At 36.2% G+C, this 10,439-nt stretch overlaps 2 pseudogenes; both read right to left on the minus strand.

Moving 5' to 3' along the window:
* Nucleotides 1-2,838: 2,838 nt before the first annotated feature.
* On the minus strand, nt 2,839-3,120 carry LOC148757274 (signal recognition particle RNA; annotated as a pseudogene).
* Nucleotides 3,121-5,755: 2,635 nt separating this feature from the next.
* Nucleotides 5,756-6,404, minus strand: LOC109438139 (eukaryotic translation initiation factor 4E pseudogene; annotated as a pseudogene).
* Nucleotides 6,405-10,439: the final 4,035 nt, after the last annotated feature.

A 10,439-nucleotide genomic window follows, 5' to 3' on the forward strand; every position in this document is an offset into this window, starting at 1 on the left:
TTCTCCATAGAATAAAGTCCATTCTACTATACTCAGTTTCCTATAGACCAAAACAGCACTGAGAGTCTTACATCTTACTGAGACAGGTTAGTTAGCATGTTGCTAGGTAGACAGGGGGATCCCTGGTGGAATAAACAAAAAGCAGCCATATCCTGAAACTCCATGAGAATATGCCTTGAGGTTAATAAATAACCTCAAGTCCCTTCTGGCCTGACAAACGAGCTGATCTGATAGATAGGAACGGGTCAGTTCATTAATCCCTTCAGGATGGACAAACAGGACAAACCTGTTACACAAATTCAATTAGAAGGCTCCAGCCCCCTTCCCTAAGCAGTCAGGGGAAGGCATAAAAATAAGAACTTTTGCCTCAGTCACTGGGCACCCCCAGTCGGGACTCCATCCTGCTCGGGAGCTGCAACCTCTTCTCCTGCCTCTAATAAACTATCTTCCTTTGCAACTTTTTTGCCTCTCCCTGGTCCGTGTATCCCTTCTTCAGTCTCACAAGACATGACTCCGGCCCACACCCAGAAACTGTAGACAGATCAAACATCATTTACATAATTTGGGGACTCACAGAAAAATATTCCGACTTCATTACTCTCCTTGAAATATTAGTCTTTGTTCATTGTCTCTGCGGCTATTAGGCCACTATACTCTCCATCACTTGTCAACATTATAACCATATTTACATTTGCCAAATACTTTGGAAATTTACTCAGAATATCTCAGGTACTTCAGAAAGTTGACTATACTCTCTTTGAGAAAGTTTGACTCCCTCATTTTCATAGTGTCACTCTTGTCTAGATTTCTTCCTTGCTTTTGTGAACTTTTTCCAGAATATATTTTATTGTGGTCAAATTCATATAACATAAAACTTATCATCTGAGTCACTTTAAGTGTACCATTCAGTGGCATTATGTGTATTCATAGCATTGTACAACCATCACCACTATCCATTTTCAGCACATTTTCATCATCCCAAACAGAAACTCTTGTTAAAAAGAAGACCACAACTCCAAAATGGTGTCACTTGTGCTAACGCCCATTATGTCAAACCGAGATTTAGTACCTAACTTAATTATTATTTCCACCTTCTCCAGAAACATAATCTTAATCAACCAGTCTAGAATTTTCTGGTCAACACCAATGAGGTAATCGGTCATGTGGGCTGTCTCCATTCTCCATAGCAAGAAGAGGCAGCCTTATGATAAAAACCTTGCCATTCCCTCCCCACCCAAAGAAGATGTCCTGGTCTAAAAATAATCCTTGCTTTTACTGAAAGCTCTATCACCCTACGCTTCATCCTATAAAAACCTTCCTTTGTATAACCCCTTGGAGTGCACTTCCAGTTGCTAGATGGGATGCTGTCCCATTCCTTAATCACTTAATAAAGCCAAATAGATGTTCAAATTTACTCAGTTGGATTTTTTAACACTCTACGCCTATTAAAAAAATAATTTTCTGTTTTTCCACTTCACCTCCCTCTAGTGACCTCTATTCTACTTGTATGTGAATGAATTTGATTATTCTAGGTAAGTCATATAAGTAGAATCGTATGATGTTTATCCTTCTCTGTCTGGCTTTTTTCACTTAGCATAATGTTTCCGTTTCATCCATGCTGTAGCATGTATCAGAATTTCATTGCTTTTTAAGGCTGAATAATATTGAATTGGATGTATGTAAGACATTTTGTTTATTAATTAATCTGCTGATGGACATTTGGGTTGTTGCCATGTTTTGGTTATTATGACTAATGCTATGGACATTGTACAAATATCTTTTTTAGACTCTGCTTTCAATTCTCTTAGATATGAGATTAAATTGCTAGATCATATGATAATGCCATGTTTATTTTTGTAAATAATTGCCAAACTTTCCCACAGCTGCTGCATCAAATAAATTCTCACCAATGGTACACAAGGGGTCTAATTTGTCTATTCAAGTTCTATGACCATTTTTTGCAATAATGTCTTTGGTTTTTGTTATTGAGTTGTAGAAGTTCTCTATATGTTCTGGATATTAATCTCATTAGATATATGGTTTTTAAGTGTTTTTTAATTATTCTGTGTGTTGTCTTTTCACTCTGTTGGCAGTGTCCTTTGATGTACAAAAGTTTTAATTTTGATGAAGTCAAATTTATCTATTTTTTCCTTTTGTTGTCACATCCAAGAAATTGCCAAATCTAATGTCATGAAAATATTTTCTGTATCTTCATCTAAGAGTTTTAGCTCTTCTGTTTAGGTCTTTTAATTCATTTTGAGTTAATTTTTGTATATGGTTTTAAGGTAGGGATTCCACTTCATTCTTTTGCATGTGGATACACATTTGCTCAGCACAATTTATTGAAAAAACATTTTTTCCACATTGAATGGCTTTGGCACCCTAGTGAAAAATCATTTGACTGTATATGCAAATGTTTATTTCTGTATTCTGTATTCTATTCCATTGGTATACAGTCATGCATCTCATAACATTTCAGTCAATGACAGACCACAAATACAATGGTTTTATAATAGTGTGGAAAATGGATTATAATAGTGTGGAAAAATTCCTATCACTGAGTGATACTGTAGCTATCATAACACGGTAGTGCAACACATCACTCACATGTTTGTGATGATGCTGGTGTAAACAGACCTACTATGCTGCCAGTCATATAAAAGTACATATAATTATGTAAAGTACATAATATTTTAAATGGTAATAAATGACTGTGTTCTGATATATGTTTTTACTATACTATAATTTTTATTTTTATTTTAGAGTATACTCTTTCTACTTATTAAAAAAAAGATTGCTGTAAAACAGTATGTCATATTACATTGGCAACAGCCTCATACATCTCACATTTTACATTGGCAACAGCCTCATACATCTCAAAACCTCCCTACGTATTTTAAAAACAGATGCCTGACCTGCTCGGTCTCTGACCTGGGCCGGTTCACCCCTCCTTAGGCAACCTGGTGGTCCCCCGCTCCCGGGAGGACACCATATTGATGCCGAACTTAGTGCGGACACCCGATCGGCATAGCGCACTGCAGCCCAGAACTCCTGGGCTCAAGCGATCCTCCAGCCTCAGCCTCCTGAGTAGCTGGGACTACAGGCGCGCCACCACTTCACTGATATGTGGTATATAAACCAAAAGCAACAAAGAACAAGACAAACAAATGAGAAACAGAAACTCATAGACACAGACAATGGTTTAGTGGTTACCAGAGGGTAAGGGGGGTGGGGGGTGGGAGATGAGGGTAAAGGGGGATCAAATATATGGTGATGGAAGGAGAACTGACTCTGGGTGATGAACACACAGTGGGATTTATAGATGATGTAATACAGAATTGTGCACCTGAAATCTATGTAACTTTACTAACAATTGTCACCCCAATAAATTAAAAACAAACAAACAAACAAACAAGAAAAAAAAAAAAAAAAGATGCCTGAAAACACTTTCATCCAAAGGAAGGCCAAGTCAATGACAGGTTTCAAGGCTTTTAAAGACAGGTTAATAGTTTCTTTTGGGGGCAAATTAAAACCCTTTGTGATATGACACAGTGAGAAGCCTAGGGCCTTCAAGCATATAAAAAAAGCACATTGCCAGGGCAGTAGAGGTGTAAAAGCAGTAAGAAGTCACGAATGACCCACATCTTTCAAAATCTCCTCCTAAAGTGCTACACCAGTGGTACGGAGTACTGTTTGGAAACTAACATATCTGACAAAATTTTACTTAATGTTGATAATTCTGATAGACATCCTCCTTTTATTTATGATTTTCAACCCAATATCAAAATGGTGTTTCTTCAACCATCACTTATTTGACCCAAACAATGGATCAAGGAGTTATAGCAGCTGTTAAGGCCTACTACCTGAACAGGACCTTTGCTCAGGCTATTGGTGCAGCTGAAAAGGACACTGCAATTCTCGAATGATTGCAACATTCATGAATTCATCAAGAACCTTGTTTGGGTTTGGGGTGCTGTCACCAAGGAGTGAGTGTATTAATGGCATCTGGAAGAAGACACTCGAGGTGCATCCATGACGTCACAAGATTTGCCAAAAATGAAGAGGATTTAAAAAATAAAAAAACACTGTAGTTGAAGTGACAAACAACTTTAACCTGGATGTACATGAGGATGACATTGAGGAGCTCTTAAGATAGATTCTGAGAAATTGACTAATGAGGAATTGATGGAACTGGATTAGGAATGCATAGTTGAAGAAGAGGCAAAAAAAAAAAAAAAAAAAAAGAAAAAGAAAAAAAACTGCAGGAGAAAAAAAAGAACACTCAAGATATTTCACAGTGAAGGGTTTAGCAAAAACTTTTGCAGACCATTTTGAGTTAATTTTGGTATATGGTGACAGATAGCAGTCCAGTTTCATTCTTTTGCACGTGGCTATCCAATTCTCCCAGCACCATTTATTGAAGAGGTTCGCTTTCCTCCATTGTGTGTTTTTGGCTCCTTTTTCAAAAATTATCTGCCCATATATATGTGGGATTATTTCTGGGTTTTTAATTATATTCTGTTCATCTGTGTGTTTTTCTGCCAATTTATTTTTTAAATTTACTTTTAAATTAAATTTATTAGGGTAACAGTGGTGAATAACATTATATAATTTTATATAATTATATAATACAAGATTATAATTGGATTACCCTGTTGCATGCTCTACAACCGAAGTCTAGTTTCCTTCCGTTATCATATATTGATCTCCTTTACTCACTTTTCCTGCCTCCCACTGTCTTTCCCGTGTGGTTACCACTATTCAGTTATCTGTATCTATGATTTTGTTTTTGTTTGTTTTATTATTTCATTACTTTTTGTTTTGTATTCCACATATGAGTGAAATCATATGTTTTTTGTCCTTTTCTGTTTGACTTATTTCACTGAGCACAATACCCTCCAGATTCATCCATGTCCAATGTTTTGATTATTGTTGCTTTGTGGTATAAATTGAAGTCAGGGAGTATGATACCCCTGGCATTGCTCTTTTTTCTCAGGATTGCTTCGGCTATTCAGGGTCTTTTGTGATTCCATACAAATCTTATGATTTTCTGTCCTATGTCTTTTAAAAATGTCACTGTGCTTTTGTTTTGTTTTTTGCACAAAATTAATGTTTTTTCCACCTTTGTGTCATATTCCTGGATCCTTCACCAATGTTACATGAGATAAAAAACAAACGCAAAACAAATAAAAAGCTGAAATCAGAATCACTAATGTTATCAAGTAGGGAAACAAATCAATTAAAATCTAGCAGCCATCAGCAAGAGTGCAGCAAAGGCAATGTTGTAAAATGAAACACAGAAAATTGCTGGAAAACTGTATGCATTATACTCCTTCAAACCAGCAAAATATGCCCCCACATACAATAGAACATAAACAGAATTCTTGTCCTGTAAGGTATAGAATGCAAGTTCTTTTTTAATATTATGGACGAGTAAAATGTGCTTGTAATGGTAATTCTACTAAGCTTTTACAGAGTGAACCAGGAACACATTTATGGATTATGGGGATGATGTGTACTGTAATTCTTTGATTGGAAAAGTGGACACTCTAGCCAAAATTAAAAAGAAAAAAAAAAAAAAAACCCACAGAAGTACAAGACAAAGGCAAATGAGACTTCTCTTATATCTTAGCAACATTTAGATGGAAATCAAATTTAAATCCAGACCACTTTTCTTTTGAACAGGCTATGGTTCAGCAATCAAACCTTGATTGCTTGACACAGTCTCCTATGAGAATACTCAGAAGGTGTCTTCTTAAACAACAAACCTATTTTTAGTGGTGGAGCCGCTCTTAGTGGCTGTGTCTGCATGGGACTGAGAATCAATTACTATCTTTGGAGGAAGTCCTAACCTTTCCTTGCACATCCTCCCTAGCAGCTTCTCTGTTCTCACATTCAGTAGTCCACGTTTCTATCTTATCACCTTTAGCTCTAACATTAACAGCAGCTCCACATACATAGTAACTGTAGTCATCAAAAGATTCTCCAGAAAGGTACAGCCATGTTTCTAGTCAAAAGCAATCAAGGTCTCTGCTGTTTATCAATGTAATTAGCCATCATCCTCCATGTTTGTTTTTCTCATCTTCCCATATAGGTTCAATACCATCCTTAAAAAGTGAGTAGTCACAGCCAAACATTAAATTATTAGACAAATGGATATGGTTGTGCGGAGCACAAAAGTCTTCAACAGTATCAAACTTAGAGATCAGCTGAAGGTTTGCTTGCCAAGTTTTGCTTTTATCATTTTTCAAAAACCAGAGTGCCCATCTGTTCTGTAAAGGATGTTTAATATAGTGTTCTGGGTTAGCAAACGGGTTAGCAAACTCTTAACCAGATTCTGTTTTCTCTTCTTCTATAGGCAAGGGATTAGGAGTAGTGGTGGTTTCTGGTTCCACAGTCACCATTTTAGATTGATCTGCCATTGGGATTTTGATGGGGATTGCATTCAATCTGTATATTGCTTTAGGTAATATGGCCATTTTAACTATGTTGATTCTTCCAATCAATGAACACGAAATATCTTTCCATTTCGTTGTGTGTTCTTCCACTTATTTTAATAATATCTTATAATTTTTAGTGCATAGGTCCTTCATAATCTTTAATAAGTTTATTCCTAGGTATTTATTCTTCTTTTTGCAATTGAAAAGAGAATGCAATTTTAAAAATTTTTTTCCTGAAATTTCATTTTTAGTATATAGGAACGCAATGGATTTTTGTATATTGATTTTGTATCCTGCAACTTTACTATATTTGTTTATTGTTTCTAAAAGATTTTTGGTGGAGTCTGGGATTTTGTATATAAAGAATCATATCGTCTGTGGAAAGTGACAATTTAACTTCTTCATTCCCAATTTGGATGCCTTTTATTTCTTTCTCTTGCCTGATTGCTGTGGATAGGAGTTCTAATACTATGTTGAATAAAAGTGGTGAAAGTGGGCATCCCTGTCTTTTTCCTGATCACAGAGGTAAAGCCTTCAGTTTTTCACCATTGAGTATGACATTAGCCAACGGCTTATTATATATGGCCTTTATTATGTTGGGGTATTTTACTTCTATACCCATTTAATTAATTACAAATTGATGTTCTATCTTGTCAAATGCTTTTGCTGCATCTATTCATATAATTGTAAGATTTTTACTGTTATTTTGTTTGTATGGTGTAGCACATTGATTAATTTGCATATGTTGAACTGTCTTTGTGCCCACCCCTGGAATGAATCCCATTTGACTAATGTGTAATTTTTTTTAATGTGTTGTTGTATTGGATTTGCTAGTGTTTTGTTTAGGATTTGTGTGTCTGTATTCATCGGAGATATTGGTCTGTAGATTTGGTTTTTTTGTTATCTTTACCAGGTTTAGTATCAGGGTAATGTTGGCCTCATAAAATGAGTAAAGAAGTATTGTTTCTTCTTCAATTTTTTTGAAAAGTTTGAGAAGAACAGGTACTAAATTATCTTTTAATGTTTGGTAGAATTCACTAGTGAAGCCATGTGGTCCTGGGCTTTTGCTTCTGGGGAGGTTTTGGGTGATTATTTCAATTTTCCTAATGTTGATCAGTCTATTTAGATTTTCTAGTTCTTTGTGATTCAGTCTAGGAAAGTTATGTATTTCTAAGAACTTGTCCATTTCTTCTAGGTTATTGAATTTGGTAGCATAATCTTTCATAGTATTCATTTTTCTTTTTTAATTTTTTTATTGCAGAATATTGGGGAACAGGGTTTTTTTCCAGGACCCATCAGCTCCAAGTCAAGTCTTTGTTTTCAATTTAGTTGTGGAGGGCACAGCTCAGCTCCAAGTCAAGTCATTGTTTTCAGTCTAGCTGTGGAGGGTACATCTCACCGGTCCATGTGGGAATAGGACTGGCAATTTTGGTGTTATGAGCACTGCGCTCTAACCAACAGAGCCAACTGGCCACCCCTTTTATAGTATTCTTGTATGATCCTTTGTACTTCTGTGGTATCCGTTGTGACTTCTCCTTTTTCATGTTTGGTTTTGTTTGTTTGTGTCTTTTCTCTTTTTTCCTTAGTGAGTCTACCCAGGAGTTTGTCAATTTTATTAATCTTTTCAAAGAACCAGCTCTTTGTTGCATTAATTTTTTTCTATTGTCTTTTTTTCTTTATTTCATTTAATTCTGCCCTAATTTTTATTATTTCCTTTTTTCTGCTGACTTTGGGTTTCATTTGTTCTTTTTCTAGTTCATTAAACTAGGTTGTTTAGTTGTTTGTTTGGAATTTTCCTTGTTTCTTGAGATAGGACTGTAATCATATAAATTTCCCTCTTATTACTGCTTTCACATCATTCCAATGATTTTGATATGTTCTCTATATATTCTCATTTGTTTTTATGTGTCTTTTGATCTCTCCTTTTATTTCTCCTTTGATCCAGTCGTTCTTTAATAGCATATTGTTTAACTGCCAAATATTTGTGGTTTTCCCTACTTTCTTCTTGTAGTTGATCTCCAATTTCCAAGCATTGTGGTCAGAGAATATGGCTGGTATGATTTCAGTCTTCTTAAATTTGTTGAGACTAGTTTTGTGTCCCAACATATTGTCTGTTATTGAGAATGTCCCATGTGCACTACAAAACAATGTATAGTCTAGTATTCTGGAATGAAATGCTCTGATTATGTTGATTACCATATTTCCCTGAAAATAAGACTGGGTCTTATATTAATTTTTGCTCCAAAAGATACATTAGGGCTTATTTTCAGGGAGTGTCTTATCTTTTCTTGTACAACAATCTACATTTATTCATGTACAACAATCAACATTTATTCATGTAAAAAATCTACATTTATTCAAATAAAGTCATGTCATCTTCTTCTGGAACATCATCATAACTCTCCAAACTCCGAATTCTGGCTTGAATTTCTTGTGACTCCATTTCCTGTAGAACCATTGGCACCCATCTCTCATGTACAACAATAGAGCTCTCCTTAAATGAGCACTTCTTGTCCATGTAGCCTGCTCATAGTTCATGGGCAACACAGCTATTAGTGATTTTATCCCATGAATTCTTCACCAAAGTCATGACCTCTTGCAGGCTAGGTTTCACCAAGTTTCCACACTGATTTCTCTCCATTCTATTTCCAATGTAGTCATGGATTTCCATGTGCAAATTGTTCTTGAATGGTTTGTTTATTGAAATATTGAAGAGTCTGGAGATAGGCAGTCATTCCTGCGGAAGTGTTATTTGATCTATTCTTCTCCCTGCAAGGAAGTTCTTCATGTCTTTAACATGGTGCGTGCTGGCTGAATCCCAGACTAGCAGACCTCTTTGGCCACCTCGCAAAACAGGTGGCAGCATTAAATCAACCCACTGCCTTATAACTGCTTGTGTGCACCAGGCTTTTTCGGTTTCAAGAACATAAATGCCTGAAACACATTCAACCTTAGTGATGATTAGAGGTGGGGCTTTCTTGCCATCCAGACAAATTGCCAAAATACAGGTAACACATGCACTTTTGTAACCAGCGGAGGGAATATAGACAGACAAGGCACCCCTCTGATAAATTGTCATTTGAGATCCTTGGCCATTAAACACTACAGTTTCATCCATAGCAATCATGTTGGAGAGTTGGAATTTAGAAAAGTCGATGTCATCAACAAAGGACTTGAATGCAAGTACACATTTAAATAACTTTAGTATCTTCCAGCTTGAACAGTGTTGTCGATCTTTTTAGAGACAGTTCATATCTCTGAAAAAAGCCATCCAGCCAGTGTTGTGATGCTTTGAATACTTCTGGGGATATTTCTAACTGTGGTGCCATTTTAAGGGCAAATGCTTGAATATCAGCCCTGCGTACAACCAAAGCCTTTGCTCTCCTGTCAGTAATCCATTCACCAATGATGTCTTCCAGCTCAGGAAATATTGGTTGCCAACCTGATCCACACTTGTGCTTCTTTGCATTTTCCTTGTCCACCTGTTGACTGAGGTTATCATACTCTGCTCGCCATTTTTGGACCATTAGGAGATCCAACTTCTCTTTGCAGAAAGCTGTAAGCTTTTTGCCCCAGGAGTCCTCCATGATTCCTTTCTTATACTTGATGGAATAGCTCTTTCTTTTTGCACTCATCTTGTCTGGGGGTCAAAATATTATTCCCTTTAAATCTACCATTAAATCAAGTGTTAATTGAAGACTTACGAGACAGGAGTGGCAACAAAAACGATGACAATTATGATGGTCCACACAAAAGCAACGAAAAATTGCAGGCACCAAAATTAAGAAAACATTGCTTTTTTTCACACGAGTGCATTAAGTATGCCTGTTACAACACACGACATATTGAGTTATGAAGATTCATATTAGACACAACCATGTCCATTCACTATCAAGTGTGCACGTTTTTCATGCGTTGTGTCCATACTCTGGTCATTCAGCAATAGTCTCGAGTTTGTCTGTTTACATAGGCATTTACCTTTCATCCAAAGGTGCCCAC

The sequence above is a fragment of the Rhinolophus sinicus genome, chromosome 9 (genome assembly GCF_057876585.1).
Source record: "Rhinolophus sinicus isolate RSI-liver-muscle chromosome 9, RSI-T2T, whole genome shotgun sequence".
NCBI classification, from domain to species: domain Eukaryota; kingdom Metazoa; phylum Chordata; class Mammalia; order Chiroptera; family Rhinolophidae; genus Rhinolophus; species Rhinolophus sinicus.